At 38.4% G+C, this 12939-nt stretch overlaps 1 protein-coding gene across 11 annotated transcripts in view; it reads left to right on the top strand.

The window, feature by feature from the left end:
* The window catches only part of TNRC6C (trinucleotide repeat containing adaptor 6C), a 357433-nt gene that overhangs the window by 246130 nt on the left and 98364 nt on the right, over window positions 1-12939 (top strand). The window lies entirely within an intron of this gene.

Here is a 12939-nt window from a genome sequence, read left to right as displayed (position 1 = left end):
ATAAAGCTGAAATGTCACCCAATGGGGGACAGACTATTAATCAGAACTTATACTCTTAACTGCGACACTGAAAGGGAAGAAAACAGGGAGTATTCAGTTGTTAACCTTAGAAATCTTGAAGGCACTGGAAGTTTATTAATTGTCTGAATCTTCTTTGTTTATATCACAAGTTTGTGTCAAAGGTTAATCTTCTTAATATGTAATTAGTTGAAGGTCCAATTACGGGATTTATTGAACGATATGAATGCCTAGATTAATGGATGCCTCGATTGTTTTTTTTTCCCCCCCATTTTCCATTAAAATACACATTATAATAGTGCTGATCATACGTTATGGCTACTTTATTTTCTGATAAAACTTAAATGTTTGGGTGGGGGGCTCAATTAATAAAATAGCCACTATAACTTTAGAAGTAATCTTTAGTACGTCATACCCATTTTTGTTGCCTATTTTCTCCCCTTATATAGGAATCTGACAAATTTACAGTAATTTATACACTAAAACCTGTTCTTAACGTTGGACCGGTTTAGGTAGTTTAAAAATCCGATAATTACCGATGTTAGGGGGCTGCTTGATGATGCATAGCTTTAAATCAGGTGAATATTGGTAGTGTTGTGTGGACTTCAGGACAATGCCAGTGCGAGATGCGTGGACAGTAATAGACAGCAGAACATGTGTACTGCTGTTGAGTATTCATTTCTAAAAAGTCATTTTCTTAATATCTTGACCTAATTAGTAACTGATTTTGGATTCACCCAGGACTGGGATTTAAGATGTAATTTTCTCTTGTATGTTACTACTTATTGTTTTCAGAAAGTGCTGGAACGGTAGACTCTGGTGGTTCTCACTGCTTCCCCGCTATGTTTTCCAAGGAAGTAAGGAGGTGACTTACAGGGAGCGCAGCCTGTGCTTGGCAAATCATGTCGCTTTCTGCATCTGTGATTCCTTAACCTCAGAAAGGCTTCAGATCTCTGTCAAGCTACTTCAGTGCCTTATTTGTGAGCTTATTTGAGTGGGACAAACCTGTAAATGCTGCCCTCGGATGTCCTGTTGTTTCTTCTCCGTCTTCTAGAAGTATTTCCAGAATGTTGAAGCATAAATGTTAGACTCCTATACCTCTCGTTTGAAAAACTGCGTTAACCTGTTAAGATACTTCTGCTTTAATTTGTGGGACTAAAGTTTTTAGGGAGGGGGATGAGATTAAAGAGAACGTGCTGTGGACGTATTGGGTAGGTAACCTTGTTTCTTCTAATACAAGACTACTGAGTCTCTGAAGAGATCAGATTAATTTGAACTCTGAGCAGACGTGAGTGTTGCAGGGAGCTAGTAATAGGATAATAATGCCTTGCACCTCTTTGACATTATCTTTAAGTCACTGCAAGATATGTTATCCTTGAAGTTATCTGACTGGCACATAATATGTGAAATGAAAATGGTCTCAGTTCAGCTCTTGATGAACAGGTGCTGCCATCAAAAAAACTGTTTGAGATGAAGCCGAGGAGATGAATGTGGAGGCTAATACTATACCCTTAAGGTTTCAGAACAAGGGTAATGCATGTTAATGCGAGCTGTATTATAGGCAATGTTATGTACTTTTGACTAAATACTATTTACTTGAACAGAGTAGTGAATTATCATATATGTTTGGTTTGTGTATGTGCTTATGTCCATTACGATCTACGTTATTTTGTAATTAGTAATCTATCATTGATGTGGAGTGTTCGTCCTGCTTACTGGGAATGTTCTGGTGGGTAACCCTGCTCCGTACCGGTTCTATGCTGGTACGAAGAGTCCTGGAATTTCTTCCAGGACAGGACACTGTCCTTGAGTTGTTTTAGTGTTAAGAAGCCTTTGATAACTTAAAGGTTCCACCCTCTTGACCTAGTAGGGAAGCCCTTACATCTTTCAAAACCTGTCTCTGATCACCTGTGAATAGACTGGCATTCACCTTATCAGCTATTCCAAAAGCCTGCTGGAGGCTGCAAGGATGAGTGAAAAATCTACCTCTGTAGCTCTTTTTTTTTTTTTTAAGCGTTTTTCTTTCCAGCTAAATAAGAAGCTATGCTTTTGATGTCATTTGTAATCCGTTTGCTCATGTTTAGAGGAAAAAAGTAATACTATCCTTTATTGTTTAAAGGAACTTTAAAGACTTTAAAAACATTTCATCTGATTATTTTTTAGTATGAGAAATACAATAATTGTTTGGGCAGAACAGTGCCTTTAATCTGAAGATTCTGTTTTGAAGTATTCAGTAGTTTAAAGTTCTGTACCTTGCCAAGCTGGAGGAACAATGAGACCAGGGTAAGGTCAATGATTTTGTCAAGTGGAGGCGATATGTTTTTTGTATCTTGAAATTGGTCTTGAATGTGAACTTTAAGAAAATACGGCTTTAGATTACTTCAGAAATGAAATCTCTTATTTGTCTGTATTTCATTCAGGAATGCCAGGAAATTGTGTTCATAGTGTAAAGGAATTACTGCCTGCTGTTAACTCAAAATGACCTACAGTTTTACATTCAATTCAGATACCACATGTAACGCAGACACCTTTTCTCTTTAATAGGAAGTCTGTTAAGAAACTGCTGTTAGGAGTGTTTTACTTTCAGTTTTAGTTGCTAAGACTTAACCAAGACTGGTGTATGTGGGAATGGGTAATATGTTAACTTGCATTTATTTCCTCTAAGCAGCTGGCCTCGCTGAGATAAACATGCGCTTTTCCAAATGCTGTCATCTGGCCCCTTTCCAAAACAAGCTGAAGGAGGAGGTCAGGGGTGGAGCCATTCTTTGCTTTAGTAAAAAGAGGCTTTCATTTGGAAAGAATTGTTAGATAGTATCAGCTATGAGAAGTGCGTATTTAAAAATAAAAAAGCCAAACCTTTCCTAAATAAATGAAATAGTCTGTGTTGATTACTTGTATTTTAAAGCCTATTGCTGTACTACTACTATTTGAAGGTATAGCACTTAAATGTAGAATTGGATATTGCTTGTTTAAAAAAAAAAGTAGACTTTGAACATGAGAACTGATTAAAAATTTATCATCTTTGGTTACGGTAGAGATGTGCAACACAAAAGTGCTATTGTTTTAATTGTTTAAAATTCAGATTACAAGATAATGGTAATACCATTAGAAGGTTTCCCTTTGGCCTAGAAGCTGCAGGTAGGAAGGAGCCTGTCAATCCCTTAGTATTAAAGATGAATGATAAGGAAACCTCTTAAATGCCTGTGACGCTGCAGTCTAGCCAATTTAGGATCAGCTGATGCCTTCTAGTGATAATGGCTTGAGGTTTTCAGCTGTATTATGAAGATATCAGCCAGGGCAAATAGTATTTAGAAGAGAAGTATTCTTTATTGAGTGGGGAGATGATCTAGAAGTGACAGTAGATTGCATTACTAAATGATCTATGTGCTTTGCACCGTCTCTCCACTGGTAAATGCTAGTGGTAAAATGAAAAATGATTATTCTTAATATATGAAAGCAGAGGAATCAAAGTATTATTTGATCTTGCTTTAGGAGTCTGAGCTATTTATGAAATTTGTGTCTACCAAAAGCATGACTTAGTTTTACATCTTCATTAACAGATATGGTCATATGTATGCTTATTTTATCATTATTTAAACATGATTAATCTTCACTGTGGATTCCAACGCACAGTTATAACCATATTTTCCGAAACCTTCTTTGCAGAGCTTTCTGCTTTGGCACTAATATGTTTTAAAATCTCCTGCTCAAAATAAAAATGTCTAAATTTGATCTTAATTGTCCATTCTCATACAGAATAACGGTGCTTTTTAAGACTGCATCAAAGGGCACTAGCAGAAAATGCAGCAGTTCTTTAAAATATGCAGCTGAGCACTTTTTCTTTTTTTCTTTTTTTAATGTAACATCTGTCTCTCCTCATCCAAATGAAAAGGCCTCTTCGTGGAGGCACACTGAATTTCACTAAAGACAACTGTAAAATAACTAGCTGTTCTTAAGTCTTATGGTTCAGAGTACCAAGCATCAAAATTTGAGTTAGTTTTGGTCTTAGCCCTGGATGTGAATCAGCACTGTAATTTTTCAGTGTTGAAGTCCTGAATGTAGTTGTAATTCAAGCTCATAAAATACTAGAAGCCTTGGCGGTAGTGAGGTCTGCTTTCTGGAGCTCTTCCCTGTGGGTTTACAGCCAAGGATGGCTCGAGAGTGAGAACAGTTATCTGTGCTGCAGCAGTGATGTTTTATGGCTGGGTGCCCAGATTGTCTAGCTTTGCACACAGCTTTATAGTTTGCCTTTGAGGGCTATGGAGGTGGAAGTCATTTGTAATAAACAGCAATCTGCAGCTTGCTTTTTCTGTGTTTTGAAATGTGCATCCATTTAAAAAAATTGAAAACTAGATTCACATTTACTTAGATTTCAATCAGGAAATTGTACTTTTAGAAGCTCATTTATGAGGACTGTTAGCACTTGCTTATTTCTTTGCATTAAAAATAGCTAATATTTATCCCATGGCTGTTTATGTGGGTGTGTGTTTTTTGTTTTTGTTATTTTTAGCAGTAGGCACTGAATTGATAGAGAATGAGATGCTTTACTTGGGAGAAGAATTGACTTGTCAGGTCGATTGGCATCCTTTGTGGTAATTAAGCCCCAGAGAAAAATATGTTTATAGGTCTCAAAATAGTTATCATCAACTACCAGCTACAGGCTCTTTTATTTAAAAATAAAAAACAAAAAATCCCTTTTATACCTCTCCTCCTCCCAAACCCACCCACAAAAATCAAACTCACCCTGGGCTATGAAGTGTTTAGTGTTTACCCATGGGCATTTTCCTGTGAGGGAGATCCATTCCACTTCTTTCCCTAGCTTTTGGTTAATGGGATCTATGCATGTTTCCCATAATGATTTTTCTGAAGGGGTAGTGGGAGTGAATGCCTTTGTTTTAATCTTGGTCGGGAAAGATCTCCCAGAATGGCATTTCTGTTTCCTCCTAGCTGTTTTGTTTTCTCTCCTATTCCTTTTTTCCTTCCTATGTTCTGTCTGTATGTTTTCTACTTGAAGTTTACAGTTTTCTCCCTTGTACTGTGTGTGCAAGAATTCCTGATGAGAAGAGCTTTTTATTTGTTTTGTTTGAAGGGTGTATATTACTTATGCTGCTTTGGATACCACTTTAGGTAGTCAGTATGTATACATATTGATTAAACTTTTAGTTTAAACTGACTTCCACTTAGCCTATTTTTAAGCTCTGCCTGGTATTTGCTGTTGTGTCAGTCTGTTTTTCAATTGTCCTCTGATCTTAGGCAGTCAGGTCTTTAGGTCTTCAGAACTGCAGAATGTTTTTATGGCTACTGCTGACTTTACTGATACTGACACTGGAGACGCACGTTCTTAAACAGTAGCTAGCTACTGGTAAAGAAAAGAGCGTCAGTCCGGTATTTTAACACAAACCATTCCAGCAAAATGACTATTCCATAAGAATGCAAAAATATCAACTGCACAGATGTGTAATGTGCTGACTGCCCTTTTTTTTTTTTTTTTTAAACAATGTCTGTCATTAATAGAAAACCAGAGAAGATCATTTCTTCCTTACTGAAGAGGCACTGCAGTCTTGTGACGACAGTTGCTGGTAACTCCAGAGAATAAATATCCATTAAGTCAGGCAGGTTTATTTCCTATTGAAATTACAGATAAATAAACTGTAGGTTTTGACCCATCTGACTTCAGCTATATGGTGTTCTTTGAGGTAAAGAGCATATTTTTTTAATGAGATAAAAATATAAAGGAAAAAATCATAAACAGAAGTACCTCAAGAGGTTTGGATTAGTGCAGGTGAATCACTGTAATTTAAGGCTAACATAAAACGATGGGAAAATAACTGGTCAAACTTCAGGGAGAATTATCTGTGGTTTTGTGGCAATGTCTTTTTTTAGTCTAACTTAAGATGTGCTTAAGCATGACTATGTTAATTAGAAGCAATGATAAAACATTCATTTTAACTTAAAGATTGAATTGTTTTACAAGAGATTTAGGTATTTGCTATTAACCTGATTTGTTTGTTTTCACAACTGAAAACTTGCACGATGAGTAATAGCTTTGACATTGCTTGTAATGTTTTTTCCTGAACTGTACGTGCGTTCAGAAAAACAACCCAGTAGATAATGTTTCATATGAAATGTGAGGTTAAACTTTTCTAACGCTGCAGGCACAGCCCAGCAGGGTGTATGTAAATCAATTAAGATGCTTTACATAGTGTATTACCAAAAATAGTCTGGAGTAGAATTCTTGATTATCCCTCTGCTAACTTCTTTCTCTCTACCCCCTACTACCTTTTCTCTCTAGACCTTTATCTCAACTTTCCTCTTCTCTCAATGTTCTTGATCAGTTGAACAAGCTTACTTAACTGTCAGAATCACACCCAACCTGTGTAGTCTGAATTTTGCCACATCTTCAGGTTTGAAACAAATGCTTCACTTGAAAGTTTCTCTCTTACTCCCTGACTACATAACAGCATATGTTACATCTCTGCAAATCTTACCCTGTTTGTCTCTTTAGGATGTCATGGCTGCAATGCTGTAGGCACAGAATGTTATGCCGGATTCTTGTTTTACGATGCTGCAAAAACTTGCTGTTAGTTAGAAATAACCTATTGGCATAAGAGTGATGATCACATCTGTTCCTAATGCACCTGTTCATTTTCCTGCTTATGAAGTTTCTTGGTTTCTTTGCTTATTATTAACTGGTGTAAAATATACAGAGGTATGTGCTTACCTTTTAAAGACTTTTTAAAATAAATGAATACGAAAAAGGCAACATCTCGTTCCTGTATGGAAGGAGAAGAGCCTGGTGGTAGCACTCTAAATGATATTTAATGTTTTCTAGTATGATAATCGCAAAACATGTGTCTACCTGGTTGAGCCAGGTGTGGAATTAAAATTTGGTCTGTTGTAGCAGGAGGTTGATGAATGCATACGTTTCACTATGTCTGTAATGGTTTTTCTAATCAAGCTTTTTGAAATCCTTCACTTCTGAAAAGAATAATCCACTCTAAGTCTCTTTGGGCAGCATCAATGCATTATCTAGTGATGTCAGTCTTTATACTGTGTTATCATATTTCTGCATGGTAATTGAATAAAGCAGTGGTTATATTATTAGATCATTACATAATATTCCATTAAAACCAAACTCAACTTTAATTTTGTCTTGTGTTCATGAAGATGAAGTGTTCTTCACAAATTTCTAGATGAAATATTACAGCAACAAAACCATGCTTTTGAAGCAAGTAACAGACTGTCAGATACCATCTATTGTAAATGAATGATACTGCGGCATTCTGATAGTCCGGCTGTATTGAAGCTGCAATTTCCCCGTCCCTCTGTCAGCACCCAGACGAGCAAGAACTGATCTTTATGGAGTTCTGTCTGCATCTACTGATCAGATAACACAGTTAAAAGACATCTTGAATATACTTCTGATAAATTTTGTTCCCCCTGGGCTTTTCATGGAATAACTGAGAGCATAACAAAGTTATTACTAAGATGGTGATTGACCATAAATTGATTTCCAAAGCGGTATTTACTGCAATTGGTTTTCCTGTCCTGGAAGGTCATTTATGACAATCTCCTTTCCCCACCTTCTCCCTGCGTGCACTCTCCCTCCACCTTCCCCCTCGGAGAGGCTATTCATTTGCTAAGTTGAAAACTGGGTGGTAACTCGGTCCAGGGTTCTGATATTCTACTGTATAATAATACTCAGTTCAGCTGTTACATGAATACTTAGTTGCTAGATTTACTATTGGCAATCCAACTGGTATCCATACATTTTTCCTACAGAAAGTGAGGTAGAAGAGTAGAAAAGTTTGTAACTCGATGTACTTAATGGAAATAAGGATTATCTTTTCAGCTATGCAGAGGTCATCTTTTTAAGTTCTGGTGTGTTTGTGGAGGGAGAAGTGCTGTCTTGGACCTTTCTGTTTCCTTGATTTGTAGACAATAAAATAAGCGTCGTTCTGAACTTTGTGAATTCGGTTTTCTGCCTGTTAGGGATAGGTACAGAGTGATGTGAGGTGTTTTTATATAATTTGAGTTGTATTGTTTTATTAATTTTCAAAACAGTATTGCAGCTGGAGGTGCAATTGAACAGAAAATAAATTGCTTCAGAATTTGTTTTTTCTTTCTTTGAGTGAAACAGATGTGGAACACAATGTTTTGATTTTTTTATACTAGGGATGTATAAAAAGTGTGCAAAACAATCAGATTATTTTCTTGGTTTGTCTTTAAACTTTCATATCTTTGCAGTGCATGTTTTAGAGTACACTTTATTAGTCTATAGTGTGTTTTGTCATGAACAAGTATTCTTCCTTTACTCAGATCAAATTTGGTGTTAACCTCCTGTTGAGAATTCCAGGACCCTGACATTTTATTGTGACTCTTGATTAGCTCACTGGGGTTCCTGCTAAGAATTCTTCTTTCATTCATTTGATAAATTGAATTCCCTATTCACAGTGCCTTTAAATAGAATAGTATTTGGAAAACTTTAAGACAACAACTTGAAAGTTCAATGAGCTCACCCAACAAATTAAAAAATGCAGAAGGAGAGTATTAAGGTCTTTTATTAAGGTTCTAAAGTCTTTTAAAGAAACATTTTACAAACATGTAAAGCCCTGTCTTCGTATTCCTTTAAAGTTACTTCACTTCTGGTTTCTGTGAGAACAAGTGGTGGTGAATTTTTTTCCTTTTTTTTTTTTTTTCTCTCCTCTTGCCTTGTTATCTCTGGAGCTAGGCATTCACCTAGGTTTTATGTCTGTATCTGGGAGCACCTATAGTAAGGTGATTTATGTCCTTATAGTTGAACTTCAGCTTTTCAAGGCAACCTATGTGCACTGTAGAAAGCAACTTATCCTTTACACCCAATATATACTACCTTAGCTTATATGTACCTCATAGATACCTTATGCCATTCACTCGCTGTATTGTACTACCCATCTTCTTGCTCTTGCTGGTGATGCTGGCTTGGAGTGGAATGTAATTTTGAGCTCTACAACATGAGGGATAGTATTGTTGTTTTTCTAATTCTAGATCTTGAGGCACGTTCTTCCTGTGAAGCCACTATCCTGTTACTGCCTGGTCTCTCTCTTTGCTAGCGTCTGGTAATTTGAAGGCTGTAGCTATGTTCTGGGCCTCCCTGTCACTTGTGTGTTCTCAGGTGCCACATGAGGACTACATCTAGCGAGCTGGCAGAGGCCTGTTCCCTGTATGGGATGCTGTCTTCCTAGAGACTGACTTCTGCAGGCTCCTACCAAACACCTATGAGACGGTTTTACAATCATAAATTCAGGTTGGAGGAGTCTTCAGGAGGTCATCTAAGATAGGCAGATCTATGTTGAAGTAAGTTGAGTGGCCTGTGCAGGACTGGTACCATGTCTGCTCCTACTTAATTGTGTTGCTGGTGTAGCTTGATGTTATTGCCAGACTTGTTTGGCACGGTTTCCCTGGCTGTTGGGTAGGAGTGAGGGAAATGCGTATGCATTTTTCTACAGTGCCTGTGGCAGGGAGTCTTGCCTAAGCAAGAGGTTTTTCTTCCAAACCTTGCCTTCCAAGGCCTTTTTAATCATGCTGGAACTGGTTGATAGATGTGGCAATGGATGTGAGTACATGTGGTTTTGGCTGCTGTAAGCTGGGTATCTTTCATTGCAGATGGGCTGGCACAACCTTTTCCCCAGCAGCGCCACAAGAGCAGCATCATGAGCTTTCTTGTCCACAGCATAGATTGTGCTGTTTACCTTTTGATCCTGTAGGTTGTGTCACTTATCTTGACAGTCATGACCTGTGTGAGAGTATCAGCCTGGTCTGCAGCTCCTGCAATAAATAAGTTGAGTGTGCTTTCACCTGCTGATAACAAAATGATTGACCTCAAATAATTCAGTGTTAGCATGTGACTGAGATGGGAAGGGGGGAAAGGAGGACTTAAGGCAGTAGAAATCCCTACAGGCAAAACAATGCATCATTTCACCTAAGCAAACTTATTTTTCATTTCTTTTAACAAAGAAGCATAAATGTCTAGCTCTGCTTGAAGGATATAGAGGAATCCTACATGGAAGCTGCTGTTTCTGTCTGTCTTCTCTGCAGCGTGAGTTGTCCATCCTGCCCCTGTTGGGGGCTGGCAGGATGCATGCCAACAGGCTCCTCCAGCCTCAGTCCCAGGGGGCGGCCCACTGTCAGAGAGCCTAGAGCTTACAGTGTGTGCCAAACGTCCTGCGGAGCTGTTGCTCCTGTTCCTATTTCCTGGCCTCCTGCTCTGCAGTCTTAACGTGCAGCTGCTCCAGGAAGCAGTGTTTCACATAAAGCCATGATCTTCAAGCACAGCTTAACTTGAGCCAGAAACTCGTCCTTAAGCTGCATCTGCTTGTAAGTCAGTTTATCAGTGTGCTTTAGTTGAGCAATCTGCTAGTGTGGGAGTTTTGCCGGTGTTTGCACAGAGCTCTCATCTTCTAAAGTACTTGTGGATACCAAAATAGCAAACATCAGTCCTTGGTAGTACCTGGAGAGAGACAATAGGCTGTGCTCTTGCTGAGATGCTGGATTCCAAAGCTGAAGTTGAAACCTTACATGTGGATACCTAGGCCAAATGTTTTCCTTTGCATATTATGTCCCAGGGAGACTGGGGAACAGCTCTGGACCAGATGCTATGTCAACTGCTAGTAAATATCATCATGCCTGGGAGGGAGGCAAGGCAAGGCCATGGGACTAAATCCAGTTGTCTTCACTGCTACGTGGCTTAATTTTCCAAGAAAAGACAGAGGAGCTTGGGCCGTGTTTGCTGTACTAGGGGAGGCACTGTTTGTAGCATGTTTCCTGCTCTTTGTAGTCTGCTTTGAGTGGTGAATGTAAGGCAAGGTTGTGTGGGTTTTTTTTTTTCTTGTCCTTATATAGCCTGAGTTGTGTGCATGGTGGAGTACTCCAGGTCTATTGGGATGTTCTCAGCAGGCTGAGGGAACAAATTCTGGTATGGGTCGTGCTTATAGTGTATATAAGGGTTCTTGTGTGCAGCGCTCTATCCCATGTCTGGATTTCCCTGCTGATTATGTAGGTTGTCCTGCAGTAGAGTTTGTGTATGTATATATATAGGTTGATAAATAGGCATGCACAATGGAAGCAACACCTTCATAGTAGAAGTAGCACACCTGTGTGATGGTAGGTTCAGACCCTGTAGGTTCATCTACATTAGAGCATTAATTTGGATCAGGAGTTCATGTTTAAGCAGACCTTCTGATTGTCCTTAGTTCAAAGCAGCATCAGATGCTTTGATTCACATTATGGAGTGGTTCTGGAGTGCATCAAGTGTATTTTTTTTTTTAGGTAAAACTTAACTGTATGATGCATGCCAAGAGTGCAGTTAATGCTTTCCTGCTGCAAGTGGGCATTCAGTACATGGGAGCAGACTAGTCCCAAGTAATAATCTCCTGAAATGTGGATAGTGTAGCTATCAAGTCCTTTGCACTGACAGTTTTGCTCTACAAATCCACTTGCACTACTCTAATTTGGACATAACATACATCTGCTGAAACATTCTCATTGTCATAAATCATAGTACTGTAACTCTCTTTCTGTCTCATAACAATGCTAGAGAAAGTGAACGAAAGGAAGTCTGTAGATGAAAAACAAAACCAAAATCCCTACAAACACACTGTGATTGGGGCAGTGCTTAAATACAGACTCTTCTTAGGCAACTTTAGAAGTCTGCCCTACTGCTTATAGTTACTGTGCATCCTTCATTTGTAAAGGCTTTTTCTATTCAGGATTTTGCCCCAGTTTTAGTAACTATTAATCAACTATTAGAGACTAAATCAAGTTCTGATCTCTGTGCTGTTAAAAAAAAAAATCTCCTCGAATTTAATGATAGTTAGTATTTAGTCTGCTTTATTTTCATTCCAGTCTAATTGGCTTCAGTATGTCAGGATAAATACGGTTCAAAAGTTATTTACCTAATGTGTGTATATATAGTGGGGTCACAGTAAGTTAACACTGGGTAGATTAGAAACCTCCATTGAGAGCCTAGGTCCTGAAGTAAATAGCATTTGACACTCTCCTCTCGGTACTGTCAGTATTTAATTGCTATTTAGCCAATAATCCAAAGTGTCACCATTAGAGGCACCATGTACTGCAGGAGATACGGCCTTTAAATGGAGTATGTAAAACAGGTTTCCTTTTTATCTTATGGTGAAATTTTTATTTTACGGATTGTAAGAGTAGGAATATTACTTTAGTCTCTTGGGCATCCTCAAGTCTCCCTGTAGTTTCAATAAGAATTATAATTGAATATGGTCTTCTTCATATCCTGTTCTCAACTAATGCTGTAGTGTTTCTTGCATGTCTTGAAACAGCAACTATATTCTGCTCCTGTGCAGTCAAATGTCAGCAGTGAATTAAGTTGTCTGCCGCCTGTTTTGCACCTTGGTTAAGTGTGCTGCGATTTAAAGAAGGCTTGGAAAGGAGTACGGGGTTCAAGGCCAGACAATCGCAGGCAGCTGTGGAGAAGGGTCCACAGAGCATCATAGACCTGAAAAACCTCAGTACCCTGTCACAAATCAAATTAAAAAAATCAAAAAACTATATTGTGCAGTAGAAGGAAAGATCAAGGGCTATATTAGTGTTCTGCTTCTGTGAAGGAATTTTTTTGGTGGCATTTCTTTAAGCATTTAAGACAAGCCAACTAGATACAAAGAACGTTTTTAAGTAGCAGATCCCTAATTGTTAGTGGTGGATGATATTTTGATGTTTCAGAGGAAGGGAGAAATCCCCTGTTAAGGCAAATTATGTATCAAGGGTGAGACGTGCTGGAGAGGGTCATAATTTGACAGTTAGAAACCCCAAAGCTTGGGATTGTACCTTATAAATTGAGATCAAACAAAAACAGAACACTCACCAAGCTTCATTCATGGCCTCCTATCGGGACAAATTTTGCATCCAGAC

Source organism: Struthio camelus, chromosome 19 (genome assembly GCF_040807025.1).
Source record: "Struthio camelus isolate bStrCam1 chromosome 19, bStrCam1.hap1, whole genome shotgun sequence".
Taxonomy (NCBI): Eukaryota; Metazoa; Chordata; class Aves; order Struthioniformes; family Struthionidae; genus Struthio; species Struthio camelus.
The sequence above is the reverse complement of the archived record's forward strand: the minus strand, read 5'-3'. Positions and strand labels throughout refer to the sequence as shown.